Genomic DNA, 13,049 nt, shown 5'->3' with positions numbered 1-13,049 from the left:
GCTAAAGGCTATAGACTTTATAATCAAAACAAGCGAAGTATTGTTATAGCTCGTGATTGTATATTTTTTGAAACGTCTTTTGAACCAATTTTAATACAAGAAGACGTTAGTGAAGAAGTACCTTTCTACCATGAAATAAAAGAGTCATCTCCATCGGATGATGGCAAGTGCGGTGAAATTCAGAATGAAAGTGTTGTTGAAGAGCAACTCGAAGACAATGGCGATGATGATGATGAGGGGTATTCTTTAGATGAAGAAAACGACCCGGTAGTTACGCGAAAAAGAGGTCGAGGAAGACCAAAATTATTACGAACAGGTACTGTTGGTAGACCAAAAAGACGGTATAATGAGGTAGAGGTTTTAAATTACATTGCTGAGAGTCCTGAAACTGTAGAAGAAGCTTTGTCTTCGCCAGAACGTGAATATTGGGAGGAAGCTATGCAAATAGAGTTCGATTCGCTTACTAAAAATAATACGTGGGTGTTGGTGGACCGACCAAAACATAAAAACGTCATTGGTTGTAGGTGGGTGTTCACCAAGAAGCGAAAACCATGTGGTCGTATTGAAAAGTACAAAGCGAGATTGGTAGCTCAGTGGTGCTCCCAAAGGCGCAACATTGATTACACCGAGACTTACGCACCTGTTGTACGACATTCGACCATTCGATCGTTGTTGGCTTTAGCAGCGAAGTACCAACTGGTGGTTAATCATGTCGATGTGGTATCAGCTTATTTAAATGGTGATTTAAACGAAGACGTCTTCATGGTACAACCATTAGCGTTTGAAAGTTCAAGATACCCCAATAAGGTGTGCAAATTAATTAAACCCATCTACGGTCTTAAACAGGCAGGCCGCGAGTGGAACAAAAAGATCTCCGAAATCCTCACGACTATGGGCTTCAAAAGATGTCAAGCGGATAGTTGTGTATATTTTAAGAGGGAGTATATTTCCATGTGTCTTATTGGTTTGTACGTGGATGATATGCTGTTAGCTTGCTCTAATGCAGGGCAAACGAAAACTATTTTAAAGCAGCTAAATGAGTTTGTTGAAACTGTAGATAAAGGGCCGGTATCGTTTTATTTAGGTATGGAAATAGAGAGAGATGCATCTACTGGCACAATATCAATTCATCAAGAACATTATGTGAATCAACTTCTTAAAACATGGGGAATGGACTCATGCAAGTCGGCAACTACACCTTGGGTTGATGGCACGGTACTCAAGAAGTGTGAGAAGCAGTGTAAAGATATTGACGCGATGCGATACCAAAGTTTAATCGGAGGGTTGATGTACCTGGCGGTAATATCTAGGCCAGATATCGCCCATGTTGTATCCAAATTATCACAATTTAATAATCATCCACATGAAGAACATTTTAAAGCTGCGAAGCACGTGTTACGATATTTGAAGCAGAGTTCAGCAGCGAAAATAACTTTTTCATCTACAGGCGAAAATTTGGTGTGCTACACAGATTCTGACTGGGCTGGTGACGTATCTGATCGCAAATCATACAGCGGTTACGTAGTATTCATGTCTGATGGTCTGGTTTCTTGGGAACCAAAAAAACAGTCTATCGTTGCCCTCAGTACAATGGAGACAGAATATATAGCTCTATGTCAAGGCGCAAAAGATGTTGTTTTTCTGCGAGCGTTGTTGCGTGAAATGGGGTATGACGAATACGTAAATGAACCTACGAACATGCATTGCGATAATCAAAGTGCACAATTTTTGCTGAAGAACCCGATGGTGCACAAGCGCAGTAAACACATAGATTTAAGATTTCATTACGTCCGTGAGTTGTTTGAAAAGGGCGAAATCGAGGTACATTTTGTAAATTCTGATGCAAATGCAGCAGATATAATGACTAAATTTTTAAAGAAATTGAAACATAAAAATGGATGTAAATTGCTAAAGCTTACAATGTAATTAAAATGTACTCAAAAGTAGCAATATTATTATTACAGTTTTGTCGTAATGAAAATATTAAAATACGGAAAATTTTGAAAAATGTAATTTATAAAATAACTGGGTTGAGAGGGAGAATTGTAAGAATCATAGCAACCCATGATTATAAGAATCATAGCAAACAATGATTGTAAGAATCGTAGCAAGCCATGATTTGTAAGAATCATAATATAGTTGGCCATGATTCAATTATAGAAGGTTAGGTAAGTAGTGACAAGGGCGCTTTGACACTCCCTTATTTTAGGGCTGCATTTACGAAGGATGGGAAAAAGGGAAAAATGTTTTCCCCTTCTTGCCTAGAGGTAGTAAAAAAGTACGTAAAGTAACTAATTAGTCCTGTACTAAGAGTTTTCTCTTATTCTCAAGTATATTGGTTATTTAATCTACATTAAAACGAAACGACAGAAAAATTATAGTTTTTTCTTTAAACAAATGTAATATTTATTTAGAATATTTTGGATGTTTATCTAACACAAGAGCACGCAGAACTATGTGATGTTACTTATGTATGTGTTTTTTTTCTGCCGTTCGGAGTCGGCTTGAAACTGTAGGTCCCTTCATTTGTGGAATAACATCAAGACGCACACCACAAATAGGAGGAAGAGCTCGGCCAAACACCCCACCCGCGCCAATTATATATATATATATATATATAATCTTGCAATAGATTTGAGTATATTTTGTGGAAGAGAACAAAAAATAGTCATAATAAAGGAATTTAATGTGTTTAATTTACTACAATAGTACAAGTCTTTTAATACACCAAAGGTCAAAATATACTTAATCGACAGGAATGAGATGAAACAGAAAGTTTAATTTTTTTTCTTATTTCGTGCATAACAATGCATGTAGATACATGTAGTATGTTACCGTAAAGACATTGCGAAAGCAGAAGTTCAGTCGATCATTTCTAAATATAAGAAAAAAATTGAAATTAGAAGAGTTAAAATAGTTTGCAATAAAAATTACAAATTTACTAGTTTATAGTTTAAAATTTGTCTACCTTAATATACTTTGCGTCCCTAATATTAATAGGAAAATGTATTACAATAATATAGACTAAAACTAATACATCGAAAAATTTTAGATATTGGTAATATAATCCACTTTTAGTAATTGTGATGGTTTGTAAATTTACGTATATCAATACCACGTGTCTCAGTAATGAATCGGAGAGGAAATATGAGGAATGTGGGTGCACTTGCTCGTATAGGTGTTGGAACGCTGCACTTACTTCAGACAGAAATCAAAAACCTGTAAACCAAAAACTTAAAAATAACTCACAAATATATCATTACAACTTATCTGTAATTGTAGACTTAAAGCGCGAGGACTTGCTCGTGTAGGTGTTGCGCATACATCTACGTACAGCATATTGTTCTAGATGGGGTAAGGTATCGACGTGGACAGCCAGTTCGGAAGTCAAATTGATTTCAGAGGTAGCAGTACTAGGCACATAATGACCGTCACATGTTAAACAGGTATTTGCACCATCATACACAACACGCTCCATGTCTCCTATGAAATTGTCCGTAGCACCACATGAGACAATGGTAGAAATACGCGCGTTTCGTTTCTAAAAACCACAATAGTTGGGCCACCTAGCTCTTCAACACACACCTTCCGCAGCAATTGCCCGTCTGTGAAGTCCTACAAATAAAAACTTTTTATTTATTACAATTTATTAGCAAATATTCTAAAAGAACTTACTAACTGTAGTTTATGTATTGTATGTAAGGTGGTCTCTGTTATATTTGCAAAAACGCTGCTATAAAAACCTATGAATGAAAAAGTTTAATAAGAATTTTTACAAATGTCTGATCTGGACTTACATGTATGAAAATTCCCAAACCGGTGGTTTTCTGCAGCAGAAAGCCGACTCCAAATAATCGACTATCACCATATGTAAGACATAATCGACCTAAATAGTGAAAAACGACGTTAATTTACAAAATAATTAGCTTTTATTATTATACTTACTTGAATGTTTACAAACAGATAAAAGATTTTCAACGAATAATAACAAAGCAAAGCGTCAAAGTGGAAACGGTGTTGCCGACCAAATAATTTGCACCAAAAGTTTAGTTTTTACTACAATTCAAAAATTTTTTTGTGAAATAGGTACTTTTTTTTGTAAAGAAGCAACACGTTTTCAAATAAGGGAGCCGATATGTCAAGAGGGAGCGAGAAAGCTGTTTACTTACCTAACCTTCTATAATTGAATCATGATAGTTGGCTATGTACATTTTGGTTCAGCCGTTATTCTTAGTTTTAATATGTACAGTTAGTTGAAATAAAGCAACCGAGCAGTTTAAACGTGCGTTTCCTTTGTTCCCGGATGTATTATATAAAGGTAAAATAACCTTACAGACTCCGAATGGCAGATATTTTTATGAGGAGCTTATTCATGGCAGAAATACACTCGGGGGCTTGCCATTGCCTGCCGAGGAGCGACTGCTATTAGAAAAATGTTTTTATTCTTAATTTTTGTGTTTCACCGAGATTCGAACCTACGTTCTCTCTCTGAATTCCGAATGGTAGTCACGCATCAACCCATTCGGCTACGGCGGCCGCCAAATTTTACAAAAATTTAACACAAATATTCAGAAAAATATCAACGGTTCCTAATCTTTCTTTTTTCCTTTTTTCAAATTACTATTGTATGTACCAGCTTTTTTGATTAGCTATCAAGTTTATTGAATTTGCATAGATATTTTCAGAGTTTAACAATAAATAAAAAAATGATTGATGCCATCCCGCTACCCCTATACAAATAGTCAAAATATTTTTTTTTTCAATAACGCGTCTTTAGTCTTAGGCGTGAATGCAAAAACCTTTGTATTAATCTCCTGAAGGCTTGTCAACTCACCCTAAGCCAGTGCTTATGCCTATAGGCTGTATTTACTCATTTCAAATATAAGTTAGTAGAAACAAAACATGCTTTGCTGCTAAAATTAAAATAAAAAAATTATTAAATAAAAGCTTAATTCAATTGCTTAAATAAAAAATATTTTTCTTTTAGTTCTTTGCTGCTGTTGCTTACCGTTTTATGTACATTAATCAAATTTTTAAGCAAAATACAAATTGATTTTCTGTAAATATTTTCAAACTACGCTCATTCGCTGGCGCATTGAAAATAACAGACCAATGAGCTATTACGTTTCATGACTTTGTTTGCAACTGCAATCAAACGCCAGCAGCTTCCCATTTAAGTAATGTTTTTTTTTTTTAAGAAAATAAAATAACCGCAACAAAAAAATTAAAGGTACGCTCCTTTGCGCAATTCGCCGAATTCTTTGAATAATACAAACATTTTATAAACAATTTTACATGCATTTATTAGATATTTCCTAACAAATAACCAAAGGCCATGCGGGCTAATGTCATTCAACTCCAGCAAACACGTGTGACGCTCTGTTTTCTATGCCCCGATCGCAGTGAAATTTCGACACCAAATTTTTCTGCTTCCATATGAAAATACCGAAAAGAAAAACATTTCTTTTGTTGCTGTTGTAAGCATGCAGCTACGCTTTTGTCCCCTCGCTTATGATTTCATTTTATTGACCACTACTCCTATTAAAATCTGGCGTCGAAAGTAAACAAAAGCAGCTTTGCTTGTTTAGAGTTTTTAGCATTTTGTGTTTATTTATTTTTTAAGTTTTATTTAATTGTTAGAAATTTTTTGCTAACTATTTCGATATCATTAAAAACATATATACATAGTTATGCTACAAGTATTTTCTAATTTTCTAATAAAAGCTGAAAATTTGAAAATAATTTCATTTTCATTTCAAGTGAAATCGAAAGCTATGCACCAAGCGGTTGGCGGCATTTTAAGTTTGTGCGTTGTTTGTACATACCATACATGAGTAAGTGGGTATGTGTGGCAAGTGACACTCTTAATGCACATGCACAGTGGCACACACTTACTGATCAACAATGATCTGAGGGAGCAGAAAGGGTTAGACACTGGCGCTGCCAAAAGTTTGTATGGAGGTGCAGGAGGTTGCAACTAGTATAAAACTGGTTACTTTAGGACTTATATGAATTTTCGCAAATAACACCGACTGTAAGTTTATATATAAATACATAGCGTCACATGCAATAATTTATTAATGTCACCCCATTTTGGTCCACTTTCTACTAGCGTAGAACTGGTTACTTTAGGCCTGATTTACATTCTCACAAATATTCTCAACTTTAAAATAAAAATACATTGCATTACAATTTTCCCGCCAGGTTTTCTTATGTGTTTTTTTTTACCAACTATTACCTTTTACTTTTATTTTTGCCGCTTTTTTAAGAAAAATTAAAGTGTGACTTTAACGGTACCACATCTCTGTTGCTTTTAAACTTAAATCTTTTTAAAGAGCGCTTCCTTTCTTCTTACTCTTTCCACTTAAAACCTTTCACCTACTCTTTGAAGTATAGCACTTGCAGATAATTAACGGTGTTGCTACTGTCCCATCACTTTTCCATTAGTTTGCCAGACACGGTCAGTCAACTTAATTTTAGTTACGATTTTTTTTAAAGCATTATTCGTTTTGCCAAAAACAAAGTTATTATAATTTCTACAGCAAGAAAACGCACAAAGGCTGATAATTCGGCGGGCAATGATGAGGTGACAGCTACGGTGCATTTAAAGGCACTTACAATACTGTTGTGTGAAAGTCAGAGCCCACGTCGTCGTTGTTAAATTTCAATGTTATACTTAGCTACCGTTTTGGAAATTTTTTAAGTGTTTAGTGACCTTTTGAATTTCTTTCTAAGTTTTCCTTATTGCTTAAATTTGCTTTTTCACTTGTCATGCATTACTTTATTTTGTCTTTTTTGTGCAACCACTGCTTTATGCTTTTGCTTAGGGCTTCAACATTGACTAGCGAAAATTGGGCAAAAAATATACTCAGTGGGAATATTAGCTCTACTGATATGAATGGTAGCATTATTCATACTCATAAATAAAATATTTATACATTTACGACTATTCTTTTGAATATTTGAGGCTTGAATTATTCTTGGTTTTCATGAATAAATCAATAAATTCAAATGGCATCACTAAAACTAGTCCAAGGGCATCCAGCTTCATTTTAGGAAATAATCTTATTACCGAACACATCATTCAATAAATCTATAGCTCCTTATTTTAACAAAAACGCCGAGTGAGAAAGGAGCCCTACCACTGCGCATAGTTCTATGGTAGCTCAGCACATCTATCACTTCTTGCTGAGCTCAGTTACTGAGCTGGCATCCAAAAAAGATGATCGATTGACTACAATTATGGCATCAGTTCAATCTTGCAACCCTGCAAGTCAAGATGCTTGCACAAGATCTTCCACCAAGTCACTGTACAGTTGTCCACAGTCCAACTAAAGAAAATCCTATGAATCTCAGTTGGCCACCTACTTAAGCAACTCACAGGGAAAAAGGAATATATGAATAAGATTTTTAGCGTGGGCTTAGTGGGAGTGTCTGAATGACTTCTGAAATTTAAATGGTGTAGAGTAAAAACTTTTACAGACTACCTGAAAAGTCTATGCACACTAAAATCACGCAAAGTAAAAGCTCTACAGACTACCAGAATAGACTTTGCAACCTAAAATACCAATCCAGCATATTAGGACTATATACTGGACAACAGATGTTGAATGTACTACAAATTCCCAAACTGATGAAATCTCTTCGCATCTCTAATAAACGATGGATATTTGGGATGGCTGCAGATTCTAAATCTACCAGTCATCCAGAGGAGTGAAAGTTTAGACATTCACATATCAGCCGAGGTGTTCCCAACCAAGGGCTGCCGTTCCAGTAAACTAGTCCTGCCGAGTGCGCTGAATCTTACTGTTAGATGAGTTAGACGATGACGATCGGCGGCTACACTGCACTGGCAGCCCTAGTAAACTGCTAAAATAACAATAACAACAAAAACAGCGATGTCGTGTTCTGACAAGAATAGTGAACGAAACAGTGGCCAAGAAAGTGTTCAACGCTTTCCTCTTTCTACTAATTCCGGCAGCTATCATTACCGGGATGCCTCATACGTTTCCCATATATTCCCAGTTTTTTAGGGCTCGATAATGATGCCAACTATTGTACTAAAGGAAATTCGGTTGAGATTGATTAGAAATCTAGTCCTATATTCACACCTTCTAGCCAGACCTCTATGTGCTCCCAGTTGTTTCGGACCCAATGATAATACCAACTACTGTACTAATGGAAGCCCTGTCGAGATTGATGGGAAACTTAGTTCTGTATTCACATTTTCTAGGCTAGACCTCTCTGGTTAACTCACGAGTGAACTCCGTGGTTCACCTATTATTTGCCTATGTAATGCAAAGCTTCTTTGAGGATAAAGGTATACCCACATACTGGACAGAGATTGACTGATTTAAGATTAGTTGCTCTCCTAGCCAGCTCTTCTGTGATGTAATTTCCAGGAATGCCTTTGTATACTATACAGGAACCTAAATGGTATTCGCGGAATACCGCTAACCAGCTTATTTGGAATAGTTCCAAATTAAAAGGCTTCTTTAGAGGCGGTATTATTTCATTGCAGAGATTAGTGGCAGTTTGATTGCCAAAACAGATAGTCATCAGTTCGTTTATCGCGGGCGTGTCCCTGAGCCACAACGCAACTTCCTTTATAGCTGTTAGCTCAGCTTGAGGTTTCCAACTGTTCTTAGTGCTGCTAGGTAGGTATTTTGGGTGGTTGTCGTAACGACACACTTAGACCTTTCGCAGGTACAGTGTGATGCCACTGGAGCTTATTCTTACCCTACGTGTTCGTTTTCAAACCATCCGGTAGCTTTAATAAACGAGCAAAGCTTCGTTCGTTTTAGATGCGCTATGTCCGCTACATCGGTTAAAAATGCCGTATCAAGAGTGCACAGGCTCCTCATAGCTAAGTTTTCACACCTGACTGTTTTCTTTTCTTCTGTACTGAGACAGCTTCTACAGAAATCGAAGTACGGAAGTCCTAACCTTCTAGCGTGGCTGCCTATCAGACAATGACCAGTTAATACCCCAATAATTTTTCTTACAGCTTCTCTGTTAAATCTTAACAAGATTTTCGATCAACCGCTGTTCCATTTCGGCCATGTCTGTCTGCTTACTTCGCATGTTGTGAGGTTTTGCCCACTTGTATTTACCTTTTTGATGGTTTCCCTTTCTATAAGTAATTTACAAGTTGCTATAGGCATGGTTATCAGCGTCTTATCCGGTTGGAGATCGAGCGTTGCACCGGTTCGAGCAAGTTCATCTGCCTTGAAGTTCCCTGCTATATTCTTATGGCCTTACACCCAAATAAGGTGCACTTTGTAGCAGTTAGATACGTCATTTAGAAGTTTAAAACATTCTAAGACTGTTTTTGACGAGTGTGTTTTAGATTCTAGCGCTTTTATTGCCGCTTGACTGCCCGAGTATATGAAGACTTCATCCCGACCTGGATAATACTCTTGTTTTTAGAACCGTAAGCCCCTCTTTTATGGCAGTGACTTCCGCCTGAAATACACTGCAATGACCAAGTAGGCGAAATGATTGGCTTACTCCACGTTTATCGTAGAAAACCCCTCCACCTACTTTGTTGCCTAGTTTTGAGCTATCTGTATAGATGTTTATATAATTTTTCTTAACAATAAGCCCGTTATTCCATTCCTCTTTGGGAGGAAATACAATGATTTATTTAAGTTGATATCCTTGGTCTTACAGAAATCCGTTGGACCAGGAATGCAGGGGAATTTTTTTTAAATTGAAGAGTGTCCTCTCTGGTTTGTTCTGAGTAGACCGATTTCTCTTGATATGAGAGCTGCTTTGGCAGCTGTTTGCCTACCGAATTACTCTATTGGTAATAGGTTCAGCATAATATTTAGTGCCTCTGTAGGTGTAGACCTAAGGGCCCCGCAGATGCAAAGACTGGCCATTCTTTGTACATGTACCATGGTTTTTGTAATATATAACTTATCTAAAGCCGGCCACCACACTAGTGCAGCTAAGAATTTGGAAAGTATTGAGACCCCAGTATTGAAACATTTTTTTCATTTTGTTGTTCTGCGTAATTAATAATTTTTTATTTATATAAATAAAGAAATTTATGATAAGACTTTGAGCCATCGCAGAACTCTACGATTTTAAGATGCATTACTGCGACGCCAAATGGCCGACAAAATATTCATTTGCCGCATTAGATATTTGTGGTCGCAGTGAGCAGTAGTCCAATAATAATAACAATCAGTTGAAAATTATTCAACACTCCGGTATTTGTCGCTAACCATTCAAACACCAACCAATTACCTCTGAGTAAGAATTAAAACAAACCTTTTTTTTGTTATATTGTATAAAAGTTTATTAGCCATCAAAAACTCCTCTCAACTTTATTACCCCACAATTCACACTACAATTACGCTTCATAAATACAAAAATATAAGTTGGAAATTCTAATAAAAATGTACACAAATGAACATAAAAAAATGTAAATATAATAAACATAATTTTATTGCTCTATAAATTATTTTAATCTATTGCTATTTCAGCATTATTTGTCCTACTTTTGGTCGCTGTTTAGTTGAATGATAGACATAAACTCGTACGGGTACTTACATGCATACTTATGTATGTACTTATGGAAAAACTATGCATATCAGTAGCCTTGGCTGACAGTTGCTACTGTAAAATCCAACGGTTGCGGGTTAATAAAGAAATTACTCACATCTGCACATTTGTAGTGCAACATAATTCCATTCATTGGTATTCAAATATGTAAAAAACGAATGAAAAGCATAAAAGTAAAGCGTACGTAAATGTTAGACGCGTAATTGCGATTACAATTTCACGCCAGCAACAGTGGGATGAGAGTGAACCATTTCTAGTTGAACTATTCCTATAAAAAAAGTATTTATATTCAAATAACGAAAGCAGTTTTAGCTTTCAATTGAACAGTAACTGAGTATTCGCTTGATCTACGCAACTCTGGTGGGGACGGAAACCTGTTTGTTCATCGCGTAATGACCTTTCGACCGGTTGAAATCTGTCCAAAATAATAGTTGCGACTATTTTATAAATAGTGTTGAGCAACGTGATGCCTCCACAATTGCCGCAATCCCGAGAGTCGCCTTTTTGGCAGCTTGATCACAATGTCTTTCGCCCAAGACGTCGGGAAGTTTTCGCTCTCCTAGCTACAGCAATGTGCGGATGTATAATCGACGCACTAACGTCCGTATAGGTGAGGAAAAGTTCAGCCGGAATCCCGTCATCATCTGCCGCTTTGCTTCGTTTGAGTTTATTAATTGCATATTTAATTTCGTTTATGCTGGGGGTGAGGTTGGATATGGCCGAGTTAGGCTTACTTTTGTTTGTATGCTCTTCTTCTCCATAGAGTTCCCCGTTTATATCTGGGTTGGAGATATGCGCAAAATGTTCTCTCCACCGTTGAAGTTGGTGATCGTCGTTACTTAAAAGCTCACCGCTTTTGCTTCTAATCGACTTTTTAGAATTGGATTAGTGTTGGGTGAGATTGTTGATAATACGGTGAAGTTCTCTCTGCTGTTCGCGCCTGCGGCTTCTTCAAAGGCTGGGGCCAGGCTTGTATAATAAGTTCCTTTTGCTGCTTCTCTTATTTTATATTAGTTTCAGTTATTATTTTTACCTTATCTTATTTAATTATTCTTTCTTATTTTCAATATTTCAATCCGAAACCCTAACTCCATCTCCGTTTATTTTCATTTCCCTTTCTTATTGGCTAGATTTTTAATTTTTAATTTTTTTTTTTTTGCATATAAGCCATCCCACTTTGACCCACTGTATGAATTTCAAATGTGCTGAATTAATATGTTCCAGCAATAATAATAAAATATGCTCATTGTGCGAACGCTCAGATATTTGTATGCCGAGTAAGAAAAGAAAAATATGTGTACTTTTTTACTACGTTTTGGTTCATGCCACTGACATAATAAAACATTTTCTACTTGCAGTCTGTAATGGAGGCCAGATGAAGATCAGCACATAAAAAACACCCACATAAAAATATCAACAACAACAACAAGAGAATATCTTGCTAATATGGCTAAGGTAATAGAAAGGAAAAAGGTGAGTGCAAAAATGATATTGAGGTCATTGTAAGTATGTGGGATTCAGAGGTGAAGAGTATTTCAAAGGAACTGGGTAGGAGATGCGATAACGGTACAGATACATACATATGTACATAGAAATAAAGTTGTTAAATTATGATCTAAATTTAGATGCTTTGGTTAATGCCGAGGATTAAGAAAGAAGAGGAGAAAGAGGAGGATAAATACGACTGAGAGATGGGTAGCAAAAAATTGAAGGCATGAAAGCGAACTGCTGAAAGTTGTTACGGATGGTGGATCCAATTATAGATGACGATAAAGAGCTTCAGTCTGAGCTATGAGTGATATGAGAATGAAGGCAAAGCTATAGGGAGGCATCAGTGGCTAACGTCAAACTGTGTAAGCTGAATCAGAAAAAAAATCGGTGCTGGTACATTTCTGCGTCCTATAGGTCTCCATATACAAGCAGAATATTTACAGTGTGTAATTTGGAATTTGGAAGAGCCACACATTTCAAAGGAACAGCAGATTAACAATTTACTGAGGCGGATGTCGCTTCTCTTAGTATAGATAATCAACGGAGGATTGCAGTTTAAACGGCTTTAAGCCATCAAAGTTCACCATTAAAGTTGGGCATCAAAAATTATGACAGATATTCAACGGAAAAGTTCAACAATGCAATTACTGCAACGGTGCAGTCTATTTCTCAGTTCAGAAATCAAGAAATTTTACACTCCGTACAATGGAAAAGATCCAAGGAGGATAGATTTACAGGTTTGTTTTTTAAACTATGGAGAAAAGGGCAAATTGTGCGGGAAAATTTGGCTGGCACGTCACTTAAGAGATTCAGTAGCCGAATTCTGCAGAGAGTGCGTGACGTCGCATTTGCTGAGTTTTACAGTATAGCCAACCATTTGCACTTCGCAATAAATTTTGTGCTTTTTTATACCCAAAATGCGAAAAATTTTATGTTTGGTGTTTGTTTCTATTTTAATTTAAAGCTACCGAAATTGTAAATTAAAC

General features: G+C 36.4%; 1 long non-coding RNA gene across 2 annotated transcripts; it reads right to left on the bottom strand.

The window, feature by feature from the left end:
- Window positions 1-2,914: 2,914 nt before the first annotated feature.
- On the bottom strand, window positions 2,915-4,187 carry LOC128856734 (uncharacterized). Of its 2 annotated transcripts, none has more exons than XR_008453860.1 (4): window positions 3,946-4,187; window positions 3,798-3,886; window positions 3,676-3,743; window positions 2,915-3,615 (listed from the first exon to the last, which is right to left on the bottom strand). It is a non-coding gene; the product is annotated as an uncharacterized LOC128856734 (long non-coding RNA). The 2 variants fall into 2 exon arrangements; XR_008453861.1 differs by having other exon boundaries at window positions 3,818-3,886.
- Between the last annotated feature and the right edge of the window lie 8,862 nt (window positions 4,188-13,049).

This window comes from Anastrepha ludens, chromosome 3 (assembly GCF_028408465.1).
Source record: "Anastrepha ludens isolate Willacy chromosome 3, idAnaLude1.1, whole genome shotgun sequence".
Lineage (NCBI taxonomy): Eukaryota > Metazoa > Arthropoda > Insecta > Diptera > Tephritidae > Anastrepha > Anastrepha ludens.
The sequence above is the reverse complement of the archived record's forward strand: the minus strand, read 5'-3'. Positions and strand labels throughout refer to the sequence as shown.